This window comes from Cannabis sativa, chromosome 2 (genome assembly GCF_029168945.1).
Source record: "Cannabis sativa cultivar Pink pepper isolate KNU-18-1 chromosome 2, ASM2916894v1, whole genome shotgun sequence".
In the NCBI taxonomy this organism is placed as follows: domain Eukaryota; kingdom Viridiplantae; phylum Streptophyta; class Magnoliopsida; order Rosales; family Cannabaceae; genus Cannabis; species Cannabis sativa.
The window spans coordinates 23,618,489-23,623,611 of record NC_083602.1 but is presented as its reverse complement, the minus strand read 5'-3'; positions in this window follow the sequence as shown (position 1 = coordinate 23,623,611).

The following is a 5,123-nucleotide window of genomic DNA, read 5'->3' as shown; positions in this document are numbered from 1 at the left end:
ATCAGACATAGGGTTTTACTGATATGGTAATCTACAACAGAGTTTACTTGCATTTGGAGAAATGCTATGTTCATTCCAGAGCATTGGTTAAAGAAAAGCTCAGGTTGGATGCATGGAGTATGCATCGGAAGGGACCGATATTGAACTTTGACTTAGATTTATTAAACTTACCGTAATATCTATTCAAGTCAATATCGCCTACTTGATCCTAGATCAAATGATCTTAATGCTGTTATGATTAGGCTCAATCTCGAAAGGCTATTCTTGTTCTTTGATTTGTTAGTTAAGCCTACTTTTAGGTCAGGGTGATACGTATATTTTGGGAACACGGTAGTGCAATTGAGTGGGAGCGCTAACATAAACATGGAATCTATAGCTTCTATCTGGCGAATAGTAAGTAAAGGATGATCTCCTTCGAGCTTGACCAAACGAAAATAAATGGTGGAGATCTCATTTCACATAAGCTGAAATATCATTTATACCGGGTTAAGTATTTTAAGGATTAAATACATTGTAGGGTGTAACGGTAATCTAATCCCTTTACAGTGTAGATCATTCATATAGAGGATCATTGATCAAATTAGGATTATAACAATGGATAACTAATGATGTTTCTATATGGTGGAACATATAGAGCATTCTATATACTGAGAGTGCAATTCTAAGTTCTATGCGTGGGTTCAACGAAGAATTAATTAGTTAGTGAATTTTAGTAATAAATTCTTGATTTGCTTATTGGAAGCTCGGTTATATAGACCCATGGTCCCCGCACTAGTTGAGATAATATTACTTGTAAGACTCATATAATTGTTTTTGATTAATCAATTATAATTCTCAAATTAGACTATGTCTATTTGTGAATTTTTCACTAAGTAAGGGCGAAATTGTAAAGAAAGAGTTTTAGGGGCATATTTGTTAATTATGGTACTTTGTATGGTTCAATGAATAAATATGATAAATGACAATATTATTTAATAATTATTTATAGTTATTAAATAGTTAGAATTGGCATTTAAATGGTTGAATTTGAAAATTAGCGTTTTTGAGAAAATTAGATGCAGAAAAGATAAAACTGCAAAATTGCAAAAAGTGAGGCCCAAATCCACTTGTATAGGGCCGGCCACTTTTGTATGGAATTTAAACTGATATTTTCATTATTTTAATGCCAAATAACTCAAACCTAACCCTAGTGGAATGCTATAAATAGATAGTGAAGGCTTCAGGAAAATTACACTTCTCATTCAGAAAAACCTGAGCCTTCTCTCTCCCTATCTGGCCGACCACTCCCTCTCTCTTTATTTCCTCTTAAATTTCGAAATTCTTAGTGTGAGAATAGTGCCCACACACAGCAAGTGATACCTCAACCATAGTGAGGAAGATCGTGAAGAAAGACTTTCAGCAAGAAGGAGTTTCAGCACCAAAGAATCAGAGAAAGAGATCCAGGTTCAGATATTGATAATGCTCTGCTACAGAAAGGAATCAAGGGCTAGATATCTGAACGGAAGGAGTCATTATATTCCGCTGCACCCAATGTAAGGTTTCCTAAACTTTATATGTGTTTATTTCATCGTTTTAGAAAGTTCATATTTAGGGTGTTAATCAACATACTTGTGAGTAGATCTAAGATCCTGGTAAAATAATTTCCAAAAACTTGCCTCCGAGCCATGGTAATTGATTTGCTTGCAAGAAATTTGGACTTTAAAACGATTGTTTGATGTTTTGGATGGTATCATGTTGTATTGAGTGTTATTTGATGATTGATTGATGTTTGTGAATTTTTTGTGAAAAATAATTAAATATCTGTTTCTGGAATTATTTTTATTGAATAGTATGGAAAAAATTAAGCAAGTTACTTTTTTACAGAACTCAATTTCGATTTAATTTGAATTAGTTATGATTTTTTGAAGTTTCGAAAAAATCGGGGTTGAGCAACAGGGATACGCGCGCGGAACAGGCTGCATGCAGCCTCCTGCGCGCCCAGGGACAGTATGCTCAGCATACTGTTCGTACAACTCACATTTTTTTTGTTTTTCTTCGATTTTTCATGCTTTTTCGTGGATTTAACTTCCGATTTTTTGTGTAGTTCTGTATTTATAAATTTACTATTCCTAATTCAATTCTAATTAACATAATTAATTTATTTAATTTTTTAAATTTAATTCATGATATTAGTGTAATTTGAATTTGAAATAGTCAATATCTATCTTTTTTGCTTAATTATCTATCTTATTTTTAAATTTGATTATATCTTATCTTATTTTTAAATTTAAGGTCAGATTTTAAACTTTTAAATTAAATCTTTTTTTAAATAATTTGACGTTATTTAAATTTAAAATAAGATAACTATAATCATGTAATTTTAAATAGATGTAAGATATTTTGCTAACTTTTAAATTTTGTTATTTTATTTATTTAAATTACATTTAAAATCTGAAAAAGATATTCATTTATCTTTTTTTTTTAATTTTTTATTTAATTTTTATTTATAAAATAACATTTAATTTTTAAAAGTAGTTAGCAAATTTTGAAATGATATTTAGGTTCGTTGAAACCTAATTTTTCAAAATTGCAGGTTTAATTTTAAATTTTTTTTTTAAAATATTTCGATTTTTTTTTAATTTTTAAATTTTTCGAAAAAATATTTTTTTTATTTAATTAATTGTTTTGTTGAAATTATTTATTTAAAATTAAATAAATCCTACATCCAACAATCCAACTAACCTTGTTGCATGAGTATGTGTTTTAGCTTGTTTGTAAGTTTTTTAAAACCTATTATTGCTTGATTGTAAATAGCCATGGTTAACTTGTTAATAGATCCAATGATCTGATGGCTCCCTTGGTCAAGTAAATAATTTGTAACAGGTATATTTACAATCTTCTTTCATCTGTGTATGACCTAGCAACATGATAAGACCCATCCAAAGCGTGCCTGTGTGAACCTATGTGTTTAATTTCATTATAGATGCATATAGGTTGTTGTTGCTAAATAAAATATCATAGTTCTTGATAGATTTTATTTACGCCCATTTAGTTTTTGGGCCTATTCAATTAATAACAGTTGTTCATTTTAAGGTTAAATTCCTCTCTTTTGGGCCTTGTGTGAGAGTTGGGAGCCATAGTAGTGGGTACGACATACTGAACCCAACACTCCCTCACATGAACCACCCCAATTGTGAAGGCCCATTTGCCTGATTTGAATAACTCTACTAGGTTAATTAAACTAGTTTAACCTAATAAAATTGATTAGCAACATAATTAATTTCATTTATTTTGAAATTAATTTAAGAAAATCATAGTTTAAAGAATTTTATTCTAAGCTAAACTATGTGTATTTTCTTGTATTTAATTAAATATAGAATTATAACCATCTAGATTCTTTCTGAAGCTTAATTTAAATTTTTCATTAAATACTCCTATTTAAGTTGATATTTAGTTATCTCTAACTAATCAACTTAAATCTGAATAACTTTTGAATTTCAAATTTCAAAATTAAGTTGAGGAATTTTAGGAATTGGTTATTAAGATTCTTTAGATATTTTTTAAGTTAATATCTTTTCGAATATTAACTTAAAATTGAATATTTTAAATATTTTTTAAGTTAATATCTTTTCGAATATTAACTTAAAATGGAATATTTTCAAATTAAGTGCTTACAACTTAATTTTTGATATTTAATTAAATTTAAATTTGAAAATATTTAAGTTCTAGATTTTTCTAATACAACTTAAATTAGATATTTTTTCAAATTTTGTGGAAAAGATACTTAGTCAAATAAGATATTTTCTAGATAGTTATTTCTAGACTACTTATTATTTCTAATATTAAATAGGAAAATATTATACATTGTGAAATTAATTATTTAAATAATTAATTTTGGTACAATTTATTTTAAGTATATTTTTCCTAGTATTAAACTAGAGATTAATAATTAAGCCTTCTCTACACTTAATTATTTATTTCTTGAATTTAATACATTTAATTAATTTGAAAATTAAATATCTAAGTTGATTTTCATCATGATACTTAAATATTTCTTTTTCATGACACTTAATTAAATAAAAAATTATTTTTAGTTGAAATTTATTTTTTCAACTAAATTTAAATAATTTTCAAAATATATTTTTTCTTTATTTTATTAATCAAATTTCGAAATTGCATTTCTTAAATGCTGGAATTTTGAATTTTATTTGAAAAATAGATTAAAGTTGTAAATTATTTATTTTAATTTTGGACCAACTTAAATCAATAATTTTTTCATTTAATGATTAATTAAAATAAATGAAGTAAACTATATTTAATTAGAAAATGAATTAATTAGTCCATGAAAATCTAGATAGATATTATCTGTTTTTGCTTGAAGTATTTTTCTAGTGTATTTAATTAAATAGAAAATTAATATTTAAGTTGATTTTCATCATCATACTTAAATATTTGAAATTTTTCTTATATATTTAATTAAATAGGAAAATTATATTTTTTGTTGTAAATTAATTTTATTAATTAATTTTGGGCCAACATTAAATTAGAATAATTTTTCTAGGATTTATTTCTTAATGCATTTTCGAAAATTGTATTCTTAAATAGTTTAATTTTTCGAAATGCAATATATATTTATAGAAAATTAAATTTGAGTTGTAAATTAATTTAAATTAATTTTGTAACAACTTAAATTGAATATTTTTCTAAATATTTAATTGAAATTATTACTAAGATAGAAGAAATTCATATCCATCTAAGTAAAATTTATAAATATTAAATTAAAATTTATATTTAGAATTTTTCATTCTAAATTAGAAATTTTAATTAAATAAATATATATTTAAAATAAATAGATTAAATAATGAGAATCAAAGAAAATACAACTCTCTTTAAATAATGAGCTTTATTATTATTAGGACATTCGATCTCCATTGTTGGTCTTACAATAGTTAAATGTTTTCAATATAACCTCGAGATGCTAGACTTCGTCCCCCTATGGATGGTTATTCGTTGAACGCCTTTAACACCGTAAGATCTCATTTGATAAGTGTTTTGTAAGTTTTCGTCTCTATTAGACTCTCCCCTACGGTGACTACTTAGAGATAAACTTATAAAACATGAAACAATGGTGGAAGCTCATAAAA